At 39.7% G+C, this 27,983-nt stretch overlaps 1 protein-coding gene and 1 long non-coding RNA gene across 6 annotated transcripts in view; one reads left to right on the top strand and one right to left on the bottom strand.

Moving 5' to 3' along the window:
• Positions 1-20: 20 nt before the first annotated feature.
• Positions 21-27,329, bottom strand: LOC140260362 (uncharacterized). 4 transcript variants are annotated; one of them, XR_011905528.1, is made up of 3 exons: positions 27,199-27,329; positions 25,398-25,488; positions 21-205 (listed from the first exon to the last, which is right to left on the bottom strand). It is a non-coding gene; the product is annotated as an uncharacterized lncRNA (long non-coding RNA). The 4 variants fall into 4 exon arrangements; XR_011905529.1 differs by lacking the exon at positions 21-205 and adding an exon at positions 17,864-18,359; XR_011905531.1 differs by lacking the exon at positions 21-205 and adding an exon at positions 19,841-20,538.
• Positions 27,256-27,983, top strand: part of ATP2B1 (ATPase plasma membrane Ca2+ transporting 1) — a 58,766-nt gene continuing 58,038 nt past the window's right edge. For both annotated transcript variants that reach the window (XM_072352614.1, XM_072352643.1), the window contains exon 1: positions 27,256-27,522. The gene's annotated coding sequence lies outside the window, so the exon portion shown is untranslated. The remainder of the gene's footprint in view (positions 27,523-27,983) is intronic.

The following is a 27,983-nucleotide window of genomic DNA, read 5'->3' as shown; positions in this document are numbered from 1 at the left end:
CCACTTAACACCTAATCACTCACGGTAACCCAGCCAAGTGATAACCTATCACAGCATTTCTTTGTTCCTCCGGACTTTAAGCATGAGTGGTCACATTCCTTTTTGGCTCAGTTCCAAAGAAAACAGATATTAATTGGGCTCGAAGAATTTCTGTTTGCATGTTTAAAGGTAGCAGGCACATCTGAACAGCTCAAGATGTCAACCACTGAAAAGAAAAAAGAAGAAAAAAAAGAAAGAAAATCAATAATGTGAATTGAAGATTTATGTGAAATTCTGGTGCTCATGCCTGTCGACTCCATCACCAATGCTAATGATAATAACAGAAAAAGTAAACAAGGAAGGGAAGATTAGACTAAGAGGAAGAGCATGCTGGATAAGAATAAGACAAGCATGGAACTACTGTGTTTATACATAGACCATATGGTGCGGACATAAAAACTGTGAGCTTACTTTACTGGTATTTTGCAGCCTGTAACCTCCCTTTCTGATAAGTCCTGTCTACCAAATGTTTTGATTCTCATTAATACTGCACATTCTATTGACATGAAATGTACATGCTTACATTTGCTAGAGTGCGATTCAGCAAACAAACTTTTCTTAACGTGCCCATTTTCTGTAAGGAGTATCTGGAGTGCCTTCAAAACAACACAAACACACACACACACAAAATCTTGCCACTTTTTGAATATAGATATATATATATACAAATATATGTATATGTATATATATATATATATACTTTTACTGGACTTTGATATGTAATATCTATTGAAGTCATTGATTTTTTATCTTTTTGTCAGGAGAAATAAAACCACAATAAACCTTCAGTTACAAATCTAATCACTGCAGACCTAGTGCTTGTCATAGAATACAACTGCAGGGACACATTGAGATTTTTATCTGAGATTACTATGCCTATAAGTTTGAAAGTCTATGTCCAGACATTGGGCAGCCTACCTTTGATCTCTAGACTTTTGTTGCTAATTAGTTTTAATGGTTTCTGAAGACTGAAAGACTACACAAGATTACTTTCAGGAGCAAATTACATGCCAATTCAGTCACAGTGCTGATAAATGTATAGATGATGATGAAATACGAATTGTTTTTAATGAAGCAAGCATCTGGCTTTAATTTCACCATCTAATGTATTGTTTTGTCATTATCCCATCTTTTACAGCTTATTTTAGCAATATCTATGTTGATACTTTGCAAAATTAGCATAATATTTTTTGCCATTGGTAGGCCTGCATTTTCTTCCCAAGAGATTTAGGAGCAGTACAGAATTCTGCAAAAAGACCTTATTTTTCAAATGAGAATTTCTCAATAAATCAGTCTGTTTCCATTACAGTCAGTATTATGCAAGTTGGCACAGTGTAAGACCCTCCTGCAAAAATAAGCTTTTATTCTGACAGAAAGAGGTTGTACATGCCATTTCCTGTGCTGGTCCACAGTAAGAATGAAATAATAGTTCTATCAAAGTGCCATATTGTTGGTCCCTCCTAAAATGGGTTGATTGGATGCCTTCATCTCAGCTCTATTAGATGTGCAATTGAAAATGTCAGGACAGTCGGGTAAGAAATCAGCAGTTTTCTCTGCTAGCAAGTGAATAATGATAATCTAGTGAGACTTTGTGCAGCCTAAACCCTCATAAATCTAAGTCATTGTGGAAGTATAATTCTGAAAGACAAGTTCAGTTACATACAAACTCAAACTACTTCACCAAGGGATGAAACAGCTCCCCTACAAGGACAGGCTGAGAGAGCTGGGGCTGCTCAGCCTGGAGAAGGAAAGGCACTGGGGAGATCTGATAGAGGCCTTTCAGTATTTAAAGGGGGGCTATAAGAAAGGAGGGGAAAGACTCTTGAGCAGGATCTGTTGGGACAGGACAAGGCGAAATAATTTCAAAATAAAAGAGGAGACTGAGATTGGATATAAGGAAGAAGTTTTTTACAATAAGGGAGGTGAAGCACTGGCACAGGTTGCCCAGAGAGGTGGTGAGTACCCTCTCCTTGGAGACATTCAAGGTCAGGCTGGACAGGGCTCTGAGCAATCTGGCCTACTTGTAGGTGTCCCTGTTCGTTGCAGGGAAGTTGGACCAGATGGCCTTTAAATGTCCCTTCCAACTCAAATGATTCTATGAATTCATGATTCTGATAAGTAATCTGTGTAATCACCATGTTAGTTCAGGCTTCTGAGAGCAACCAAAATAGTTGTTAATGGCTTCAATGACTGTAAGGACAATGTGTGAATACTAAGGATTTCCACAACAGACTGTGACATTTTGTCCTGTCCACTTCCATTCCAGCTCCTGTCCCACTTATTTCTAAATCAACAGCACATTTGAAAGATCACCTGTTTCCAAGAAACTTTCTCAATATTACATTATTTTTACCCTTGTGATATAGTGAGCAGGGATCTGAAGCTCCCTCACAAGATATTATCTTAACAAGTAACCTGACTGCAGAGCACTAATGTCAGAAATCTTAGGTTCCTCAGTAACTTGAGAACCTCATCTAGGTCATTCAGGTATATTTCTATATTATTTATTTTATTTCATTCTGCTTACAAGAACACAAATTTCAGTATTGAGAACTCAGCCTACACTGCATATCAAGAGCCTAATTTCTGTTTCCAATGTTAGTCTTTCAGCCATTACTGTGAAGGTGCTTGCTTTATTTTCAGGTAGTGAAATGATGTAAGCAGCTATTCACACTTACTGCCTAAAAGTGCAGGTATGCACAAAAAACAAAGTAACACTTCCCAAAAAAATAAGCTCCAGAATACTGACAATATTCATTGGCAGTTCTACACAATTTATATTGCAAAGCTAAGATATATTTCATCCCCATTTCCACTTAAAAGCACAGGGCCAAATTCAATTAAACCTCCAATGAACGGACAGTAATATGCAAACATTACTCTCATATAAGGCATATAAAACTGTATTTGTTATTACTCCAGTCATTTTTCTTTCTGTCCGAAATCAGTAGTCATTTATTAAAACACTGGTTGTTGTTTATGTCTCTGTTGATCTACACAACTGTTTCTGGATCTATACATAGAAACAAGCTCACAAAGCATTTGGAGTCGATAAGAACATAAATCCATATGCCCTAACAGATATTATACACTTACAGCCCGTAACCATGCAACAAAGTAAGTGCTGTCAATTTCTAACCACAAGTCCTCGTTTATATTTTTAGCTTTTTTTAGAAGACAGGAAAGGTGCGGTCAAAACTGATCAAACAGCAGTTTGCAGAAAAGAGTTCACACATCTGCAAAATGTATTCTCAGTCAGTGTGTGTTTTTTCCCTATTTTCTCCAAAACTAGTGTTCAGCACCAAAAAAAACCAAAAAAAACCAAAACAAACAAACAAAAAAAACAAGCTATTAAAGCTTCTTCATTCCCTGTTTCACATATTGTTGCTTATCAACATGCAGTGTGGTCTTTTTTTCATGGTGTTCCACACACACACAAACTCAGTTTCCTCCTCCCTCCTCCATTCTGCCCTGGAAGGCCCATAACCCCTGAATTTATGGCTGATGTTAGAGATCACATATCTCATTAAAATCAAGAAGCTGTCTTAGGTTAAACATGACTTATTGCATACTGCTGTGGACAAAGGCATATTGGACATTAAGAGGCTGCTCAAGCCCACTATTTTGTATTTGATCAAGTCTCATTTCTTTCCTCATAGCTTTTATAATGACATGTAAATCACGTCAGCTGAGAGAGCGATGTTCCTCCAGTATAGATCAATTAGAAATAGCTTATGTCAGTGAAATGTAACAGCTATAACTACAGTGTCCTTATTCTCTTGACTCCATCACTTCTTTCTGACCATTCTTTTCTCTGAAGTCTAAACGTGATATAATCTCTTCAGCAATGCACACAGTAGCCAAAATTCCCCTTGCCATCACAATACATAGCTTAGGATGCAACTCTGAGAGCAGGGAAATGTGCAAGTGATCACAGCATTCTGATCCCTGGGATAAACACAGAAGGACATGTTCTGGCTACCAGTTTTGATCTATTTGCTTTTACCAAACCTATCTTTATTAAATTTGGCATACGAAGCACTGTAAATCCAGCTTAATCAATCACTTTTGCATCGTTGAAAAGCAACAGTCAAGCCAGATTTCTATGTCAATTTGCATATCTCGCTGCAGTCAGGGTGCCACAATTCACCTGCACACACAGAAAAATGGTTTAACTCATAATTAAAACTGGCACCAAAAAGCAGTTTTTTGTGTATTTTATTTTTTTTTTTCACTCAGCTGAAAAGAAGGTAGAACTGCATCAATCCTGAAACCATTTTCAGGAGGATTCCTACCCTGACAATACAGAGGTGCGAGTGCTACCGTCTGACATTTCAGGCAAGCTGAGTCTGTATGTGACAAGTGGTCAGGGAGGGCTGGCTGACCACGAAGTCGTGAACTTAGGAAACAGGCACAAGATATAAGTGCTAAACAAAAACAAAACAAGAAGTCTTAGTTAGTAGAATCCAGCACCGAAGACGAATCAGCAAACAAAGCAGTCACAAATGGACTACAGATGTGCTTAGTGTGTACCCCAGGTCTGATCCTGCCCTTCCATCTCCCCCTGAGCTCACCACACACCAAGTGGAAATAATGCTAGTGCTCTGCAGAGCATTAACTGTGTCACTTACTTAGTCCAGTGGAAAGACTGACCCGACAATCAATTCCCTCTTTGTCTGGGTGCCTGGGTTTCTGTGCCTTTTCTGAAGGTTAATTCATTTATTGCCCATTTTTCCTGGCACAGCAAACCTAGGCTTCGCTCAGGCTACCTCCTCCTTTCCCTGCATTTCTCAGGTCTGTTTCCCAGCACAGCTGAGCAGGTAGGGCCCTGCCACGATCAGAACACACCCTCTGACCGGAGGCAGGAGGCACACTCTGTCCCCACGTGCCCCCAGCAGTGAGGGCAGCATGGGTGAGGCTCAGCCTGGCCTGGTGGGAGGCTGCACGGAGGCCTCTTACAGCGCCTTGTAACACCCTGGATTTTTATGTATAGGCATAAAAGGCACAATGGAAAAACTCACTCATGGAAAATTATGAAATTGCCTCACTCCATAGGCAGTCATTACCACGATAAACATAACGAGCTGGAGATAGTAACTCACCTTTACACTTTGTTTGAGATAATAATATTCCATATGCCTTCTTTTCTTTGGGAATGGTATTTACAAATTGCTTCTGATTCACTGCTAACCTATGCCAATTTACATCACAATAGCTCTACAGACTTTAGGGCTGCTTTTCCAGTTTGTGCCTTAGTTTTATTTTCTTTAAATTATGCTGATGTCTATTTATTCTTTACAGCTAGTTATAAGAAGATTATTACACGGACTCTGCCCGCAAAACAAATACATTCCCAACAGTAATCTAGACCATCCATTTTAATCTGACCAATTTCTGCCTGGAGCCAGTAACTTCTAGTTGAACTCCAGTATCTCTATGAAGGGGAAAATCAGTCTCCTTTGATAAATTCCAATACCCCATCAGGCTTGCTGATCTCTCTGTCTCGGGCACAGTTGTGTTTCTACCCTCTTAGAATCATAGAATTACAGAATATCCCAAGTTGGAAGGGACTTAAAAGGATCACTGAGCCCAACTCCTGGCTCCAAACAGGATTACCCAAAAATCAAGTCATATGTCTGAGTGTTGTCCAGGTGCTTCTTGAACTCCAGCAGCTCAGGTCTGTACCCACTGCCCTGTGGAGCCTGCTCCATGTCTACCACCCTCCGGTGAAGAACATTTCCCTAACCCCCAACCTAATCAATCCCTTACACAGCTCCATGCCGTTCCCTCAGGCCCTATCGCTGTCAACACAGAGCAGAGCTCAGCGCTGCCCCTCCACTCCCTGTGAGGAGCTGCAGCCGCCATGAGGCCTCCCCTCAGCTCTAATTCTCTGCACTAACTAAAGGACCTGAAGCTGCTTCTCTAGACCTGTCACCATCTTTGTAGCTCCCCTGTGGAGCTAACTCCCTAACAGTTTTGTGTCCTATTTGTACAGTGGTGATGAAAACTGCACACAGTACTCATGGTGAGGTTGGACTAGTACAGTGTAGCAGAACAATTATCCTCCCTCCCCCCCCCCCCAACCAGTTAGCAATGCCATGCTTGATGCACCTGAAATGTCTTGAGTTGGTTCAGGGGGCCATCAACACCAGCACAGGGATCCTGCTGTGAATCCAGTCCAGCAGCATGCAGAGAGCAGACAGCCTCCTCAGTCTGCGTGCCATCCAAATAGCAGAGTGATCAAGGCACTATGGCTACAGCATCGGAATGGTTCTCTTTAACTTCAGACCACATCTGATGCAATCAGTTTCCTTTCAGTAAATGGATGATGTCTGCTTTTCATAGGTAAGAGGTGAGCGTGTGCAGTATAGCAGTGATGTAGGATAGAAGTGGTTGGTACTGCAGGTGGCACTTGGAGAGCTGGAATTACCATAGGCAAGAGTGGAAGCAGGAAGAGCTCTGAGCAGCTGACTCCTAATAAGAGCAGGGTGAAGTCACCATGCACTGTCTGTCACACTTTTTGGGTGCCATCTTAAGTCGTAGCAGATATCTGCAGTGTAGTTGTACACTCTCACACACTCTGCATGCAGTTGGCTGATGCAGCAACACGCAGACTTCATTGCTGCACAACCTTCACTTGTTGAACTGCTGATTTGGCAGATTTCATTGTTTCCGTTCCCACAAGTTCTGAAATCACTGACAACAGAAGAAGTGCTGATTTAATTCTCTCTCTTGTTCTTTCATTAGAAGAAGTGTGGGAAAGTAAGTGACAGCTCCTCACTTTCTACTGTACCCAGCAAGATCTGACCCAGGCATTACAGTAACAGCTGCCATGCCTTGTGCAATAGACAGCAGCAGTAGTGGGTTGCTCACCCTGTTGTAATGACTACGAGAAAGGATCTAGGCCTGGTTTGGGAATGCAAATGCGCAAGGAAGGTCTTGCTGATCTTCACAATATTTCAACATTTTTGTTCTAGACAGCTGTTTGATCTCAGTATTCATTCTGCCTCTCCTGAACCTTGAGATGAAACAAAAGGCACTGATTTACTGAAAACAGGAAAATCAATATAAAGGAGTATGCACACAAGCAGTTATTTTACATTTAAATCACCAGAAAAAGTGTCACCAGAAAACAAATTCAGTACAACCAAAACAAGATGGCAGATTAAATCAATTTCAAATGTTGATATCCCTGTTTGCTCTTCACACGCTTGACCAGAACTAACATGGTGATTACACAGATTATTTGTCAGAATCATGAATTCATAGAATCATTTGAGTTGGAAGGGACATTTAAAGGCCATCTGGTCCAACTTCCCTGCAATGAACAGGGACACCTACAAGTAGGCCAGATTGCTCAGAGCCCTGTCCAGCCTGACCTTGAATGTCTCCTAGGAGAGGGTACTCACCACCTCTCTGGGCAACCTGTGCCGGTGCTTCAACTCCCTTATTGTAAAAAACTTCTTCCTTATATCCAATCTCAGTCTCCTCTTTTATTTTGAAATTATTTCGCCTTGTCCTGTCCCAACAGATCCTGCTCAAGAGTCTTTCCCCTCCTTTCTTATAGTCTCCCTTTAGTTACTGAAAGGCCTCTATCAGATCTCCCCAGTGCCTTTCCTTCTTCAGGCTGAGCAGCCCCAGCTCTCTCAGCCTGTCCTTGTAGGGGAGCTGTTTAATCTCTTGGATCTTTACTGTGGACCTTCTCTGGATGTGCTCCAACAGGTCCATGTCTCTCCTGTACTGAGGACTCTAAGTCTGGATGATTTATTCCAGGTGAGGTCTCACCAGTGCAGAGCAGAGGGGTGGGATCACCTCCCTCACCCTGCTGACCACACTTCTTTTCATGCAGCCCTGGCTTTCTGAGCTGTGAATGTATATTGTTGATTCATGTCCAGCTTGCCGTCTGCCAGTACCCCCGAGACTTTTTCAGCAGGACTGTGCTCCATCCTTACATTCACCAGCTTGTACTGAAATCAGGAGTTGCCATGACCCAGGTGCAAGACTTTGCACTTGTATTTGATGAACCGAGGTTCTGGACCCGCTGCTCAAGGCTGTTTAGTTCTCTCTGCATGGCATCCAGTCCCCCAGGTGTACCAACTATACCATATCACATCAGACTACATCTGATTTAATTGAAAGCATTTACTAAGGTCAGAAATCTGATATCACAAAAAATATGGATTTTAAACATCATTCACAGTATCTGAATATATCTGTATCATTCAAATACACGCTGATAAGCTTTCATCACACATCAATAAATAAAGCTGTTATGAACTCCTAACTCCAACACTGTGTGCAAAAAAACCCACCTCGTTTAAGACCTAGAGGGAGCAGCATGCAGTGTAAACAAAGATGATGTTTGACTATCAATATTTAATGAAAATGTAAAACCTGCCAAGCCAAGCCTAAGATCAGTGTATTTTTTTCCAGCTAAAAGGGAGGTGCTATTCAGGTGCTAAGTAGCAAGTCTCAGATCTCAATCTTGTTCATTTTGGCTTCATGAACAGATGGGAAAAAAAGTATTTTTAAGTTCTTTTCCGCTATTAGAAGAGGGGGAAAGGGAGTCAAATTGGCACTGCCTAGTGACTTTAAATGATTTAATTAATGTTTAGCACATAGTATATTTCAGAAAGAAAGAAAGCCACTACTAATTTAGGTAACTGAAGAGGTGGAGATTCTGAAAAAAATAAAGATCTAACAGAACTGTAAACCTTGAAGTGATTGTGTCTCTACACTCACCTTTGACCTCTTTCTTCATTTCTCTTTCCTTTCTGCCTCTTTCAACTTTAACATTCTTTATCATTTCCTAGGTTAGGAAGCCTTCCACACATTGTCAGCCAAGCAACCCTTTTTGCTTTCAAGCCTTTATTTAAGACCCACAACCTCACTGCACCTTCGCTAACCTACCCAGGTTTTGTTCACGCTTTCTTCTTTGTAAACACTTCTTATGTTCTGCGTTGTCCATAGCTGACCTCTGGAAGATCTTCATGCTTGGAACCACTCTTCATTTATTTTTATTTTTATTTTCCAAAGCATGGAAGAGCAAACCAGAAACTCCAGCTTCAACCTTCTGTGGTGCTTTGAAGGTTTCTCATGGAGGCATTCTGCTGCTCAGGTAAATGAGATACAGCGCTACAGCAGTAAGGGGAGAATGGAAGTTTACTGGGCCATTTTTTGACAGGTATGATATCCATTTACCCAGACCTAACAGTGAACTTTTTTCCTACTTCTTTTCCATTATTTTCCAACAACTCTGTTCCAGGATGGGCAAACTGACAGCTACCCTGTGGTCTTACCAAAACCTTTTTCAGAAGCTGTAAAATACTTGTATTTGTTTTGCTCCCTCCATGTCCTTGGTCTGTCTTCTACAACCATGTAAGGGAAAGCGAGATTTGCATCTTTCTCTTCTCCTTTCCTCCTATCCATATTAAGTATTTTTACAACACAGCTGAGATAATACCTACAGCATGTTGCCAGAAATGAAATACTGCTGTAGGATCCCACAAAGCATGCTTAGAACTTTTCTGTTTTCAATCATTCCACTAAATCTAGTCAGAAGACAAAAATACATAGAATAAGTCAACAATGACTCCATATATGGTGATGGGGAGTTAGTAACAAATAAAACTTGATGAAATAAATAAAAGGAGAAAAAAGACAAATATCTACAGTACTTTGAACTTGGCAGAGTAGTAACACAAGAGGTCAGAGACAATTTCCATGTAGAATGAATCTCCATTTTTAGGAACGTTACAGTAAAACTTGAAGAGAAATGCCAGTTGAAGTGAACTGAGAGTATCCCCAGGAATATCACTTGACAAGCAGAAATGAGGCCCACCCAAGTCACTGCAGTTTTCACTCTGAAAATCCTTTGTCAAAAAAAAAAAAATAGTTGGAAATGCATAGAGATAATTTATGCGAAACTAAAACTTAACATAACATGGACAGATATGAAAGAATTTAAGAATACACAATATTCAGTAAAAGCAATCAAAAGCAAGCAAGAATAGCAAATAGTACAAGACAACATCACCAAAACAGCCAAGAGCCTTCATGAAGCTTTCTGTCCTTATCATCTCATATTCAAATATATTTTTATGTCATGTAAGGTACAATAAAAGAAACTGTAATTTTTTTCAATTTGTGCTTTGTATCAAATATTTTTTCCCAATTCCCAACTCCCAAAAAAGATGGTTTCTATTTTACAGTAAGTCTATCAAGTAGTCATGATTTACAGTGCAAAGTACTAGCATTCAAAAGACCAGAGACTGATTTATGTCACAGAAGATAAGAAAGTGAGACACTGAATGCATATAGAGTCATCTGCAATTCAACATTGTAAAAGCGTGTTCTGATCCAAAAGATTATGGTAATACAGTCCATCTCAGTATCTAGCTTAAGGTTAGGAAGAAAATTTCATTTACTGACTTTTAACTGAAGGTTAAAAGTATATGCATAGATTGCTCTGTAAGTAATGCCTCCAGTTTACTTCCATGGAATCTACAACAGATACAGAGCACAATAGCACTTTCTGATAGAGCAAATTCTCAGCTACAAAACACTAGCCTTCAACACAGTCACCACCATTAGCTGTGATCAGCAATGAAACTAGAGCCTGCATGCTGCATTTGTAAAAATGTGCACCACTGGAGGTGACCAACTGTTTCACGGCTATCTTTCATTGGCTGAAACAGAAGTCTGAAGATGCCAAATCTGGACTACAAATTGGGTGTGTTTGGACAGTCTAGCCAGAACTGGCAATGTGCTCCATGGTCTTCAAACTGGTATGGAGCCTGGCATGATCATGTTAAAAGAGAAAGGTTGTTTTATTCTCTAGATTGACTTTGGAACTTTGAGCCTTCAGCATAGTCACCATCATGATGCAGTGATCAGAATTGAGGGGCTGTTTGGGTGCCAGGAAATCCAAAAGGATCACCTCCCTCATATTTCAAAATACAATGCACATCACTTTACCCACTGAGGGCTGTGTCTTGAACTTTTTCGTCAGTGTACTCCATGTTCTGGTGTTTTGACTCCAGCTTGTAGTGGCGACACCACATCTTGTCACCAGTAATGATGTGATCACGGATACTGTCACCTTCAGCCTCCTACTAGTAAAGTAGGTGCCAGCAAACTTATATAAGGTATTCTTTCTGTTTGTGTGGGCATCTGTATGATCCACATGGCGCAAACACTGCAACATTCCAATGTCGCTGCTATTGTTTTCAACACACTGAAGTCAATATTCAGCTCTGTACTCTGGTTGTGGTCCAATGACTTGTATGGATGAGCTGATGGAGGTGCTGTTCATTCACAGTGTGACAGCTGTGTATAGTCATCTGGAACATGGCTTGTCTTTCGTGTCATTGTCCCCCCTGCTGAAATGCAGCACCTTCAGCCTCACAGTGCTTACATTCATTGTTTGGTCTCCATAAATGTTCAACAGGCATCAATAAATGTTAGTGGATGCAATCTTTTTCCATGTGGAGGGATCCAGTTTGCTTCATAAGCACTTCCATGTCAGACACCATTTTGTCAGACTGCCCCTCTGCTGCCATCTGCCATACGACAACCACAAGTAACAGAATATTGGCAGGAATGTTCAGCCTCTACTGCCATACCACCACCATCCAACTCCGATATCATGAGCCAATCTAATAAAACTGGAGGCATTACTTTTGGAGCAGCACTCATAGATTCAGGTGCTGACACAGCAGATTTCTGTTACATGTTTATCACTGATGGTAACCAATGACTAGCTTTCTCACGCAGCAGTCTCCTGACTAGATTGAGATGGCGTAGAGACTTCCTACAAGGCTCATGACATGACACCTCCCACACAACCGTGGAATATCCTACACTTCTCACATTGCCCCAGCTCTTACAGGGAGCTAGAAAGTGCTGCTACACCTCCGGGCCACACAGGCAGCCCGCAGTGCACATCCAGTCCAGGGGAAATGGAGTGGGTGTTCTGGGAGTAGACCACAGTAAAAATAACAAATTAGAAGCCTGTAAGACATGGCAGTGCCTAAAATCTTTACTGATTCATCTCCTCTATCCTTATGCCAAAACATAAGCAGAGTAGAGAGGGCAGCAGCATTGATTAGGCCTGCATAGATAACAATGTTTGAAATGCTGTCAGCTTTGTTTACCTCAAGGCACTAAATGCTGCCAGCACCTGATGAACAAACCAACTGTTAGCAGCTCTGGAGCAGCTTTGCAGCATTTTGTTTTGTTTTTTTTTTTTTGTGCCACGAGGCTTAGATCTCTAGAAATGTCTGACCCATCTTACTCAAGCAGTATATAGCAAGTCAAAGAGTTAATGGAGCTTACAGTCCTTTATATTAGCCTGCATTTCGCTCAGCATCATTCTGCTTCTGAATTAAACAGCTAGCAAACTATTTGTATCAACGGCACAGAAACAACTACCCTGTCCCAAGTAGCAATTAATTTTTCGTCTCCTCACAATAGCAGAAGAAAGCCAGTTCCACTTCTGGGAAATTTGGGATGAGCAAAGCCTCATATGCTGTTGAGTTGAAGAGCTGAAACAGTCTAAGCAGAGAAGAATGGGTCACAATGGATGACCAAGTACCCACTGAGGCTGTTGGCATCCTGGGTGTTACCTCACCTAGTTGGACATTGTGTTTCCACACAATTAGTTGTTATCCTCGCTTTTCATCAGAAGAGACTGCAAGAACCCAACTCAGAATACTGTGTTGGTTACCTTCAGAATTCCACCAGGAAGCTGCAGGTTTTAACTCCCTATAGAGGGAAACTAGATTTGTGCATCCCATCTACGAGCCTTTCACCATTGGTTTAATAAAAAGGTTATTCCAGGAGCATGAGGTTTGGGACAGCACAACAAATAAAACAGTGATATAGTCACCTAATCAAGACACAGGTGCCTAACTAAAATGTTTGCATAAGTTCAGTTTTAAGGCCTGTAGCAGACTAAAGGCATTTCCCACACTCCAGGTAGATGGGTCCTGACCCTATCCATTCTGTCAGCCACAAAACCCAGTGAAGAATGGCAAACAAGGCTTCATGCTGTCCTTACCTAACCTAGAAATTCTGTTTGTCAGGTTTCATTTTCTTTTCACTTCTATACTGGTTCTCCTCAGTGATCTCAGCTATTGTGTTCATTCTGCTTCAAAGTTGTAAATAAGGAGTATATCCTCCCCCTCCAATCTGTTCTTTCAGGCAAACCTTCATTTGAGTGTTTTTCCTCAACTTTGTTCTTTAGAATCTGAGTCTTCAGCTTGATTTTTCTTTCCCATCATCAAATAAATATGTTGCAGATATTCATCTCTGAGAGGCACTGATCTAAACATAAGTCTTACTATGCAGCTGGACAAAACATTGAAGAAGCATACACTGGTTTTTAGTATTTCTTTTTTTAATAAATGTGACAAATCTGTTCTTATTTTGTTATTTTATGTCCCATTTTTACATCTCAAAACATTGTTACTGAATTTCATGTTCAAGGGGCATTAGATTTGCTTTACTGTCCTATAGCTGGAGGAGGCTATGCAGCATGGGTGTGTCTGCCCCAAAGTCCTACCAGTTTCATTCAAGGTTAAGTGTTTATGTATTTCAGTTGTAATAGTTTCTTTAACTTTCTGTAGGTCATTTCTTGAGGCACTTAACTTGCTGACATATTTCACCTTGGGAATCATTCACAGACATATAGGAACGGATTCTTGCCAGAGAAGACAGCAGAAAACATAGGCTGTATTGTACATCATCATAATGTCTAACAATGTACCTTGCCCTGGGTACTGCCATGCAACATAAGGAGGTACAGTTCCTGACTGCCGTGTTGAGATCTTCACCATCTGGACAGAATCCAAGTGCTATTTTTCAATTTGAGAGTTACTCAAATTGCTGACTGTATATATATATATATATCAACTACCAGTGTTTCTTATAGGAACCAAACCTACAAGCCAGCAATGCCAAAGTAGGATCCGGCTCTAGTCACCACCATAATATCAATATAACCTTTCTTTGAAAGAAGTACGAAATAAGAATGAGCAAATGAAGTTCTGCAAGATCTTTTCAAAAATACAGCTTCATTCACTCAAAGGAGGAGACAAGGATAGCCAGAGGTTGCTTTATAAGCAGCAGATCTAAATACAGGACTTCTAAGCTTATTCATCTTGAAAGCCCTGAGGGTCCAGCAGTCAGCAAGAAGATAGGAATATTTCCTCTTCAAACCACTCAGGCAGACAATCTCCCCTTAACTAAGCTGTCAAAAAAGAGAAAGCATACATATTTATTTTAGCTTCTTTCCAAACCTTTCTGTCTGTCTTTCAGACAAGCTCCATCAGAGGAACACAAAACCCTGCTGGACAAATCTGTTGACCAACTGATCTTCACAGTTGTACCTCATTTCATACAAGCAAACTCCTCCTTCTATGACTATGATATTTCAGTTAGCTAAATAAACTTATCTAGATAATTCCACCAAAATTATAGTTCATGAAAATAGTGAAATACCATGGGAAAGCAAAGTATGATCATAAAACCATTACAGATAAAACAGAGCTGCAGTCTGCATCTGACTTTTATTTATAGAATCATATATATGTAACATCAACCAGTATCAATCAACTACAAAAAATATATATATCAAAATCATCATAGAAATATGCTATCATATTTGTGTTTTAAAAAAATAAAATAAAAAAATAAAAATAAAAAAAAAAATAAAGCTACAAATGTGCACAGATGGACCGAACTCAACAAAGACATATATGACTGTTGGAGATGCTAACATAAAGTTGGGATCCCAAGGGGAATTTCATAAGCCTGTTGATAGAGCAAGCATCGTATACTGTGCAGTGACACAAAGGAGAAATTTAGCTGTTCTGTTGCACTTTGAAGAGAAACTGCGTACCAACCTCACTTTCTTGCAAAATTGTACAAAGGGCAGCAGACATCACTCTTCTGCAGTGGCAAAGAATGTGCACATCCAAGACATTCCTTGCTCTTTTCCTAGATAACTGATCTCAGTATGGCTGTGAAGTAGCAAAACCAGAAGGACTTTGGAAGTGGCAAACAACTGAGCACCCAGCATAGCTCATTTCCAGCTTTGTAATCCCTGTATTTAGCTGAATAAGAATATATAACTTCAGAAAAGGCTTAAAAAAAATAGGATTGCAAATGCATAGATATCCTATTCAAGAGAGATGCAGAACTCAGAATGAGCCATATAATCCTCTACACGAAAAATACAATGGCTTTGGCTCCTATGCTATCAATAAAAAATTGTCCAATTTTGTAAAGTTATTTGTGAAGTTATTTTTAGCGCATTGTGGTGAGAAATATTTCTCATTGTCACTAAACTATTGTTTCCATGGAAATTTTCTCACTAAACTCCTATTTGCTCTTACATAGAAGGACAATTCTTGTGATGTCTAGTTAAATAGTTACAATGAATTCAGGAATCTGGAACAGCCCCAAACTCCCCCACCAGCACATCCAGTTAGAGGAGAAGCCAGCAGAGATGAAAATTTGCCATGAGAAAGACTAACAGGAGAAAGAAGCCTTCCTCAAAGCCTGAGGTTCTTCTACAGAACCACTTCATGGTCCTGCAGACTGAGATGAAGAATGAACTGGTAACACAGAAGTAGTCAAAACCAAGTAAGGAAGCTCCCAGCTGCAAAATAACCACTACTAAGAAAAAGCAATTGGTGATAGTGGTGGGTGATTGTCTTCTGCGGGTTATGGAGGCAACCATTCATCACCCTGATCCACTACCTATAGATGTCTTCTGCTTACCAGGGGTCTGCACCAAGGATGTGACGAGAGGCTGCCAGACCTTGTACATCCCATGATGGACTTCTATACACTGCTGCTATTTCATCTAGGCACCAGTGACACATCTGTGAGCAACCTGAAGAATATTAAGACGGACAACAAGGAGCTGGGAGCAGCAGTGAAGAACTCAATGAGGTCCATCCACAGGTTTTGAGGGAACTGGTAGATGAAGTTACCAAGCTACCATCCATCATATTTGAAAGATCATGGCAGTCTGATGAAGATTCCACTGTCTGGAAAATGGAAAACATAGCCCCCATTTTCAAGGATGCAAAAATAGAAGATCTAGGGAATGACCAGCCACTCAGTCTCATCTCTGTGCATTGCAAGATCATGGAGCAGATCCTTCTGAAGGCCCTACTAAGGCACACATAAAAAAAAAGATGAGTGACTGGTGGTAACTAACATGGCTTCACCATGGGACAGTCATGCCTGATAAATTTGATGGCCTTTTATGAGCAGCAATGGATACAGGAGCAATGGATAAAAAAAGAGTAACTGATGTCATCTACCTGGACTTGTACAAAGCATTTGACACTGTCCGGTGTGACATCCTGGTCTCCAAAGTGGAGAACAATAGATTTGATGGATGGATCACTCACTGGAAGGACACAAAAAATGAAGCTTTAGAGATAGGAAGCGTGTAGATGGGACATTTCAAGCAGACATTTATGTAAAGGTTTGAATCCTTTCCTCCTTTGGTTGTGCTTACTGAGCCCATAAAATCACACAGGTTAACAACTTTCTAAGACTATGGGCTTTGAGTACCTGCTGCACTTTGAAGTACTGTAGAGCTGTGAATGATGGTACTGGTGAGGTTCAACAGCTTCAGCATAGGGTCAGAAAGAGCTGAAGTCAAGGATTTCTTCATCCTTTCTTAAGCCAGAAGAAAGCTCCTTATCACATCCCAAGCTATGCAGTAAGCATCCTAAAAACTGGCATGCAGTGCAGTAAAAGAGGGACGAGTCCCAGCACCCCAGGGTGCATCCCAGCACCAAAGGCTTGTGCCTGTGCAGTAGGGTGCAAACCCCTGCATCAAATTACCAACCTGCGCCTTGTGCAGCCAAAATGCTGGGGCAAGAGCTGAAGCTTTGGGCTGGGAACATTTGTAATGAGTTTTAAAACATAAGAATGCTAAATAGGAAACTCTTATCAGGCCAGAAATACATCAGCTGCTAGAGGATACATTCCCACCTTTCACTAGCTGCAAGACATTAACTTTTCAAGTGTCAAAAGCACCTCAGTGGTTCATATGTGCTTATTATTTTTCTTAACCTTAGAAAAGATACCCATTGGAAAAGATAATGAGCTAAAAAAAATAATAATAATCTAAAAAGGTTCTCAACAAGACACATCAGAACTCAGGCAATTCAATAAAATGGCTGAGAAAGTGTTTGTTTTGTTGTTGTTATTTTCCCCAAATTAGAAAGCAAATGAGACAAGAAACAAAATTAATCTGAGAGCATATCACAAAACAAATACCTTGAGAAGGGCTATTTAAACTAGAAATAGTATTTCACCATCAAAAAGCAACTGCCCTAAACTATATGTAAAATAAAAACAGGCATCTCTTGAGGGAGACTTTTTTTTTTGCTCTATTTTAAATATATGATGAAAAGTGACATAGATATTGTTTGTGTGGAAAACATGATGTGTGCTGATTAGTTAATCATGTAATAATGAGGCTATGAATTTCCAATATGCTGACAGAAATTTCAGTGTTTGAAAAAATATTGCAGAGATGTGTCTGTGAGTTTTTTCCTTCAGCTTCTTCTTTCATTTATTTTTTCCTATGATAACTGAACATATGGAGATTAATTTAAGTGTGGGAGTGACAGTGTGGTTGTCTAATTAATTGCCCTAGAAAATAAAAAATGTTTCTGCCTTACTCAGAGGCCATTTGGCTGAAGTCCTGCCTTACATTACCAAAGTCAGGATGTAATATGCAGCATTCTGATGTAAAAAAAAAAAAAAAAAAAAAGAACAAAAGGCAGAAAAACTTAGTTAAGAAGCTGGCTTAGGTATTAGGATTTCAAGCTGTGCTGTCACATGTGTGTTGGTTACTGCATGTCAGCTTCTAAAAATGACAGATATGAATAGATGCAAGTAAAAGAATAAGTAATTTATAAATGTGTACTCGTAAGCCAATTGGTGTGGTCAAATAAGGCTGGTTTTACTTCTGACCTGTAACAGAGGAAGTTTTCAGAGGAGATAAGGTGAAGCACTGTGCAGTCTGTTCCTCTCGTATGCCCCAGATAGATCTACACTTCTGAGATCTTAAACTTTATGCTTTTTTAACTCTTATTTTTCCCTACTACCAATTTCCCAATAGCACAAACAACCTAGCACTCACTGAAAGTTATCCTGCAGAGGTTTACAATGGCTATGAAAGGCAATTTCCCATTCAGTTCTTCAGAGGCAACAATCTTTTCTTCTGCGTTCTCCTTTTCCAAGGGACATCAACCAAGAAATCAGTTGTCTTGAACACTGCAAGCCTGACAACAAATATCCGGAGTTCAGAAGAACACATATGAGTCCATTAAACAAGCATAAAAAAGGTGTGTGATGGAAAGGCAAGTAGTTCCACCTAAGAATTGGCAGCAATTCAGTGGACAAAACTAAAAGCATATAATACATCACAGAAACCTTTTGTATGGTTAAAGCAAATTTTTTAATTGCAAGGTATTACTATCATTAAATAGGAAGTAGCAATTATATCAAAGTATATTCATGAAAACATATCCCTGTTATTATCTTGTGAAATGAGATTTAATGAATGAACAATATAGGAAACTTGTAATGCAATAAAATATGATAAATTATCTTCATAGATTAGATTTTATCTTTTAAAAATAAAGACTGAAAGCTTTATTAAGGAAATCAGCATTTTAAAATGTAAACAACAAATTGCTCTTATACGTTGTTGATATATGTATTCTTTCTCTATATCATTTACTTCCCAAAGCAATGTGAAACCTATTGTTAGGATATATATAAACTATAAAGGAAAGCAAATACAAGAGAAGACAAGAATAAAAGGAGGATACCTTTCTCCCAGCTGTTTCCTTCAGACTGTTAGAAGTTTGACTCACTATTCTGGCAAGAAAAGCCTTTTATCCATACATCTACTAAGCCAGTATTTTCTAGTACTTGGTGAATCAGTTATTCTCAGAGTTGTTGTACTGACAGCCTATTAGAAGGCTGTCCCCTATTTAGCCACAACAAAAATTTATCACACTGTCTTATAAATGTCCATGAACGTAACTCTAGCTCATCTGTATTCACATGAACCTTCAATGTCCTTCACAGATTACACAAGTATTTCCTCCAACCACTTGCATTTGATTTTTGTAATGTGAAAATTCTCCCTCAACAGGCAAACCTAATTATATTTTAAACTTATTTTTGGCTTTGCAATCAGATAAATAATACTTAGTGCATTGCATGTATCATACCCTAGGAACACTGTAGAATAATATAATGAAAACACAAACTACATTTTATTTCTCCTGTATTAAAAAAGACATTAAATAAATAGCAAAATCTCTTAACTATTCTAAAATAGTTGTATTAACTAGATAGATCCTGCAGTCCTCAACTATATGTACATACATATGGTATGTACATACACAATCTAAAGATAACAATAGAGAAGCAATTCAAAAATAGAGAACAAATAGGCACTATCAGGAAGGAAGAAGTATTGTATAAGAAGTGTAGAGAAACCTCATGAGTCATGTTTAAAAACAATAACAATAAAATAACTCCTTGACTAAAGCCAAGAAGAAATTGACCATTGATATTTATGCAAATCCAGAAATAAAAATGCAAGATCTGTCCTAAAAACCAGTAAAAATATATGAATAATAAATTAAATAAATTTTGGTTTATTATACCTTATATCACTGACAGTTCAAAATACAGATAAAAGGAATTGGAATGTAGGTGAATGTTTAGGTTTATATGATCCATTATTTCTAGGTTTGTGTTCAATTAGTTTTTTATTCCTGTAGGGTGATTATGTCTGAAGACATCCCTGAAAAAAGAAGATGGGTGCACCAGCCTGTGATGAACACCTACAATTCATTCACATAAAGGCTCATGTTTGAGATCCATTCCTGTGTGATTTCTCTTTACTCTCAGGAGTTTATAAATATCTTTCTACTGTAGTAAGTCAACATGTTCACAGTGGTAGGGATGTGTAGAACCAAGACTCTGACTTTTCTTTCTCCCTCCCCCTTTCACTTCCTGAAAGGGGTGAACAAGCACAGTACTTGATCCTTTCCCCATGGCTGCCACAGGTAAAAGCTGAAAGGCCAAACAACAAAATAAACTGGTGATTTCTATTATAGGAATACTTTCTGATTACTGTAACCCTGCTGAAAATGACACACACTTTTGAGGCTTCAGATCAGATATTCCTTGATGTATTTCAGGAGTGCAATAATGTTGAAATATATGAAGAAAAAAACCCATTCTTAGTCTCCTTAAAGCAGAAAATAAGTGCACATGTTTAAATTTTCAAGGGAACAGGCTGGAGTTCCAGCAAATGCTTTTTAATATTGCAAATGGAAAACAAGGACTTACACTCAGAGAGATACAGAAACTCCCTCATACAATTCGAGCAGTATATTTCCTTTTCACGAGTTCCTTTAGGCAATTTGTGTTCTAAACCTGCAAAGGCATGCAGAAGTTTAACTTAATCTACATACACGTTTCTACTTACAGCTTGCAAACTAATAAAAAACCCTCATCTGTTACAGCAATGAGATATATACTCATTGACTTCTCTCATATTCTTTTACTCACTTTTGAACACCCTCAACCATAAAACTAACAAACAAAATGTTCAAAATGAAGCAGAACACATTGAAGGAGAAAACAGACCTGTTGTAGTACACTATTAAAAACATCTACCCCTCAACTACTAGCAAAAAAATGTGAGGGAAAGATAAAAATTATTTGTGTTCTTACCTATCTTGTGTCATATCAACAATGAAAACCCACACACACAAAAAGTGCCTTGGTAACACTGCAGCTCATTTTCTGAATTTTCTGGCAATAGCAACTTAAGAGACGTACCGCATCTTAGCTTTACTTTTCTGCCAACTTAATGTTTCATGTAGGTTTTCTAAACTAATTTAGAAAAAAGGAAAAGAGAGGGGTCAGAAAATAAAGCACCTACACTGACACTATCTGTATTTTGACATTTAACTTCTTAATTAAATCTGATTAAATTTCTCATGCTTTTGCATCCGTTGTTTTTCACTGTTAGCAGTTTTCTAAGATGCATTTTTGCTTGTCTTCCTAGAACAAATTAAAATGGATGGGAACATGTTTGAGGCAGGGAGCGGCAAGGAAAGAAACAATTAAATGTTAAGTAACAAACTGGATTTTCTAATAGAATTTACAGGCATTTTACTGTTGGTCAATCATTTTTAAAGTGTTATTATTTTACCTAAGTACAATACTGGTTTGGAGTATTAGCTAGACATATTTTACACTACAGATTCCTTTTAAAGCAAGTTCCTTATATACATACATACATACATATATATGTATATATATATATGTATATATATATACACACACACATATATATATGTATATATATCTGTATTTACTTATACAAACACACCCTACCTTTGAAGGGGATCCTTGATGCTTTTTATGAGTGCTAACTTTTCACTGCAGGGCACCACATACTTCAATAAAACCACATAAAGTTGGGAGGCAGACAAGCATTCAGTGATTAGACACATCAGAGCTTACACTACAATGTCACTGACATCCCAGTGTCATTCAAAACACAGGCTGTAATGGTGCTGGAATTTCCACACTGTAACTCTCATCTTAAGAAACTCCATGCACTGTAACTCTAATCTTAAGAAACTCCATGCACTACACTCATTATGGGACCCACAGTTTCCTCCTATGCCTTACTTGTTTTGCAACAAAGCTCACAATCTCTTGGGAGTTCAGGATAAACTGGTCACTCAGAAGTACCACCTCACATCTCAGTGGAACTGAAGCCAGCAGCCATGTTGTGAAAGCCTGTGAACATCCCTTTCGTTATAGACAGCTCTACAAGAATCAGACATACTTCATTTATGTCATTACTTATGATTGTGGCCTTTACCCCGTAAGGACTATTCACCTCAATTCAAGTCTCAGTGCTTTAAATACTAAAAGCTGCTAGCAAAAGTTTAATGAATTTAAAATCACTGACAGTGGATTGTTTTACAAGCTGACCCGCCTAATGCTGTATCTTTCTACTTTTGTCTCAGCACATGCTGTCCAGATCAGTGGCCACTTAAAAGTAATGGCTGGTAGATTGTGAGGGTTCATAAAACCATGCAGCCTGAAAGAGCAGTCCATCTCTTTTACCTACTGCTAACCTGAGAGTTAGATGTTAAAACTACTGACTCTTGTTCATCTCCAGAATTAAAAGGAAAGTATATGCAACTGCAGAAATATTCTGAACATAAATCTTATAATGAAAGATACTGCCTTCTGGAGGTTACTGCTTCTCACTGTTGACTGTAAAAGGAATCCCAGGGTTGCTAGTGCAGATCTAGATGTGTCCTTTTAAGATGTATGTGTGAAGATGAACAATTCCCACCCAAATGTTAAGGGAAGAAATATTACAACAAGGTATAAACTGTATAAATTCATCATCTGCGGCATGAGGACCACCGGATGTTCTCGGGTTTGGATTGGCTTGTCAGGAAGTGTGAGGAAGCTGCTAACTTGCCATATATCAGCTAAACTGAAGAAAAAGTGAAGGACAGAGTACTTAAAGGTAAAAGAGACAAAGGGAGCAATGCAAAGTAACAAAGGGTGGGGGGTGGGGAAAGAGCATGGTTTAGCACTTTAACAAGAGGTCAGGAATGTCCTAATGAAAGATCTTCAGATGATCCCAAATTACTTCATCTGTTTTGGAAACTACACCATGTGATTGAGTTCTTGATTGGTTCACCTCTGCATTTCACCCTACATACACTAAACAAGCATGAACACCTCAATCATCCCCCTACCCTCTACTGTTCTTAGACCATAGCAGATGCTGGAGAAAGATAGCTGCAGCCATGTGCCCAGGTTCCATAAGACATGCTCTTGCAGTTAGCTGTGGAGCAAGTACTCCTGCAGACACTCATTAATTAAGAGTTCAGTCATAATATTGTTTTCAACTTATCATAGTTCCCAGATGGTTTAGACCAACGGATTATTGCTAACCCTTAAGAATTTTAAAGAATGCTATATATGCCATAAAGGACATTTATGGCATATGTACATTTACTGCTAAACAGAGTCTGACAGATCAGCCTTGGGGACTTTGTGGTATCCTGGTGGTCTACTCTCTGCATAACTTGCAGTCCAATAGTCAGTGCTGGGGCTTGGGGTCTTGAATGTAAGAGGTGCCATGACCACAGTGAAAGAGACTTAGTTGTGGTTAACATCAAACCGAGTTGTTTTGAGTTAAATACAAAAGATAAACATACGCATATTTTATTATTATTATGGAGATTAATTTTTGAGCCCCTTTTGGTTATCAAAGTATTTTTTAGTAACCCAAGTGTGTCAGTTTTAGTAAGCCCTGAGTATGTATAACCTTTACTGAGTCTGGTCTGAATTGAAAAGAACAAAAATTTTGGACTGCAAACATGTACAAAAGATCTTTTGTATATTTTAACCCACCTCTACCTTAAACCAAATTGCCTTTACCACTGAGTAATACACTGCAGCCTGAAAGCAACCTAAAGTAAACCGACTACTAGATGTGCCCATAACACGATACACTTAAACTCTGGTGGTTCACTACAGGGCTGCCATGTTATCTAATTGACAAAAGGAAACTTAGACAGGGGAAAATCATATTGATTTTTTCTACTAATACAGGACAGAAATATAGCTGTTGTCACAAGCGCTCGTTTAATTTTCTTCTGGTTTATAAGCAACACTAAATTATTTGCAAAAGTTTGTTCCTACTACACTTTGCATTCATTGCTGCAGTATTATCTGATAATTAAAGACAATGCCCTAGTTAAGACTTTACTATTTTTATTACCTATAATCTAATTCTCTGAGGATACTTAGACTTATACATACACTAATGCAAACATTTTATGTAACACTTTTAATACAGTTTATAATACCATAAAATATGAAAGCACAATTATTCTTGAACAAGGCTTATAAAGCTCGTATAAATCCAGTTTTAAACTATGAATGTAAGATAGGTCCATATTAATATTTTAAAAAATGCAGTTTTAGGTTGGTTGAAGATTTTTGTTAGTATCTTAAGAGCAGGTAAGATGATTCAGAGCTGAATCTGTCAACAAAGAAAGCAAATAATTGATTCAAGTAGGTCCCAGTCATTGTTTCTCACTTGAGTGATTAATTCTTGATTAAGGTAGTGGTAATAAGGTGGTGCATTTTTCTGATACTCTTCCTTGAAGGAAATTCAGAGTGGTAGCTATTAGCTCTAATGACTCTTAAATGTTTCAAAACCATCTTGAACAATCGCCAAGAGGCAGAAATAAGAATGTTTGCTGAAGGAACCCAAGGCTTAACTGAATTATCTGTTGTCTTATCCAAAGGACTTTGAAGTAGCATTACTAAGGGACGATTTTTTGTTCTATTCAAGACAATTAACCAGCACTGATGAGAGAAAGGAGGGGCTATATTTACTCTTCCTAAAACTAATTTCTGTGAGTCAGGAGCATGACTCAGGCTGGTCAGTGATGTTAATGTTAGCCTCAGAGAGAGACAGCTTGGTTAACCGTGTTGCTTCTTATCTTTGGGGGTAGAGAGAAAAAAATAAATAAACAAAATGCTTGTCATTTGATCACAGAGCAGAGTATAACAACACTGCAATTTATGAACCAGCTTTTCAGTCAGCATGAATTGGAACAGACCCACAAAATGAGTGAACTCAATGGAGCCTCACAAACATCGGCTGACCATATGCTCTTAAAGATAAGAACACAGCGTACAGAGCAACACACCTTAAAACATCTGCAACAGGAAAAAAAACCTAAAAATAAATATATATATATATATATATATCGTTGTGGCATCATACATGCCATGAGACCTTCTAAAGCTCTCTTGCACCATTCTAACTTATAATGGATACTCCAACTTTTTGAGTCTTGGTGCCTGCCAGGTGAGCTGCCTGACAAATCTGTATCCATACAGAACAATAGCAGGCCCAAATGAGCTACAGCAGGGTGATTTTTAACAAATCCTTCTCTTCAACTGGACCAAAACGTTTCCAGGGCGCCTTGCCTGGTACTTTTTCCATCTTTTAGGAACTTAATTTTGCCATGGGAGAGAAAGAGGACTGCTTCAAACCGGGGAAGTGCTATATAGAAAATGTCCTCACAATAGAGTAGCTGCTCACTGTATGCATTTTTGAGCTCTGCTAGCAGATAATTTGCAGAGTAATAGCACACATACGTTCATCGGACATTTCTCCCTTTCAAAGAGGCATCATACTGTTTCATCACATCCATAGCTCTCTCACATACCCCCACGTGAAGAAGACATTTGTGCAATAGCTGTTCTTTTTCATATTCCTTTGTTCACTTCCGTGTTATCTTCTGCCCTCCTGATAACGCACTAGAAGAACACAAAAGAAAAATAATTAAATCCAGAACGTTGTGATGGAAATGAAAAAGAGCACAAAGCTTCAAGTACTTCGACTTATCAGATGCATTCACAACAGGAAACAACAGGAAACGCGTGATGCACGATACCGAGTTCCTGAATAGTCAAAGAATCTGGAGCTGATAAGAATGCTAACGGGAGCAGATAGATAGGCCTTATAGATAGGCCTCATTCCTAAGGGAGGGGCAATGGCGATTTGGGGATGAATGGGGTGATTTCGTTTTGTTTCACACGGTGATTGCTAGGCTGTATGGGCTGACAATAGAGCAGTTTGACCATGGTGACACCTACAAGATGAAAGAAAGGGGAATTGATTGTAATCAAGTTGCTGCTTAACCTCGTAGCAACAGGAAACAGGATCCTTAGGGATGAGGAACGCTGGGAGGATGATGAGAAGCGGCCTCACGACACCGCGGGGGTGGCAGAGGGCCCAAAGGCAGGGTCCTGGTCTGGGGTGTTCTGTGAAGGCTGACTGTGATAAAACCTTGAGCTCTGTAGACCTGGGTAATTCTTTGAATGTTGGTTTCCTCATGTTTGAACATAAAATGTCTCCTAACTTCTCCACGCCCTGTGGTTTCATCAAACAAATAAAAGATGAAAAAAGTTAAAAAAAAAAAAATAATGTAAAAAAATCACCGATTTCACTCACTCCTCATAAGCTCTGTTGGAAGAGGACTGGTTATAGCAGAGCAGTGAGAAGATATATTTCAAAACCCAAATCAGTATAGAAGCACATACAAAGTAGGAGAGGTCTATGTGCTTTCTATCTGCCTTCTTTCTTGGGTCAAGCCCGTCCTGCCTCTTTGTCCAAATCCAAGGTAGCCATCAGCAAGGCGCAAGCACTCAGACGCTGTCTGCCTCGCTCAATTTTTACCAAGGCCTATAATGATCCAAGCGTGCTCTTTATGGTAAAAGTCTCATGCTAAGCAGATCAGATTCAGGCAACCCACTTAAATTCTCTGTGACACATTTTCTGCCTCTGTAAAAACGTCTGATATCATTGGAGGGCTGGTCACAAAATGAGCTGAGCTATTGTCATGGATGTGTCAAGCCCGGCCTTTCCAAACTGTCTGCAAACCACAGTGAATTTTCCTGAAATGGCAATGTTTCCTCAAAAGTTACACGAAATGTTTCCAGAAATATTCCTTTGTGCACCTCGTGGGTTTTTTTTTCTGCTTAGGACTGGTGACCTAAATAACACGCAATGCTTTCTGCTACTCAGTTACAGGCCCTAACCTTTAGAAGAAACGAGGAGTGCCCATTTGTTCTCAAAAACCATAAAGAAAATTGTAGCTTGACCATTCATTTGGAAAAAATAAAACAACCCAAAAAACAAAAACATTTTGAAATTCCCGTGGAAAAGATTCTCTGGAGTGGAAAAAAATCTCTTCTAAATTTTAATCAATTTATTGCATATTTTTATGCTATCCTCATAAATCACTACAAGAGGAACATTAAATAATTATTTTGAGCCATGAAAAATGTATGCATTCTACTGTAATAGCATCTCAAAGATTAATGCTGATACATATATATATATATATATATATATATCCCTTCGTTCTGTATAGACGGCAGATGGGAGCTTTTCTCATTCGATAGATGAGGAATGGGGCTGCCTACCTTCCCTACAGACAAAAGGAAGCAGGTACAGACACGTACCCAAACTGCAATGCGTTAAACACATCACCTCCTCCTTGGCGGTACCAAGGCTAATTCTGTGCCCGAGAGCAGCAGCAGAGCTGTGCTGAGCACATCGGCGTCTTTCAGCGCTGAGCCGAGAAGTGCCGCTCGGGTGCCCGCGGGAGCCCCGCAGAGCGCTCCGTGCCGTGGACGGTGCTGCGTTGCGGCAGCGCGGCTCTCTGCGTTCGGATCGTTTTGTTCTCCTTCCGGGAAGAAACGCAAGAAAGAATCTCAACAGAGCAGTCTGCGGGATTGTTTACCTCAGTATTGTGATTTTTTCAATTGACCTCTAGCTACGTAGAGGTAAGGCAGTATATTTAGAAACATCCACAACGGGCAGGAGCGGATTGCCGCTCGCTGCCTCTTGATTGCCTCATTGGAACAGGAGGAAAATGTAGCGAGGATGCAGGTAAGAGAGGAGACAATGACGCTCCGCAAGCCACGATCACAGCCTAGCGAGGATGAGTTATTTATCTGCCGGCCCTTGTGGGCCGTTTCGTGCTGACTTCATTCTGTGGTTTAACCCTCTGTGGTCTCTGCAGTAACTCGGAATGCAGCAGCAGCGATCCGGTGGGCTGCTCTGTTCCTCGGCTACCACAGCCTCGGCTCCGACAGCAGAGAACCGAGCAGCGAGGCGGCCGGGAGCCCCACCTGCACCGCGCGCGGCCCCGCTCCCCTCCGGACAAAGCCGCGCCGGACGCTGCCCCCCGCCCGCCCCCCGCCGAAGGATCCGGGCTGCCCGCGCCCCCCGCGGCAGGGGCGGG

Source organism: Excalfactoria chinensis, chromosome 1, assembly GCF_039878825.1.
Source record: "Excalfactoria chinensis isolate bCotChi1 chromosome 1, bCotChi1.hap2, whole genome shotgun sequence".
In the NCBI taxonomy this organism is placed as follows: domain Eukaryota; kingdom Metazoa; phylum Chordata; class Aves; order Galliformes; family Phasianidae; genus Excalfactoria; species Excalfactoria chinensis.
This window is presented reverse-complemented; position numbering and strand designations above follow the sequence as displayed.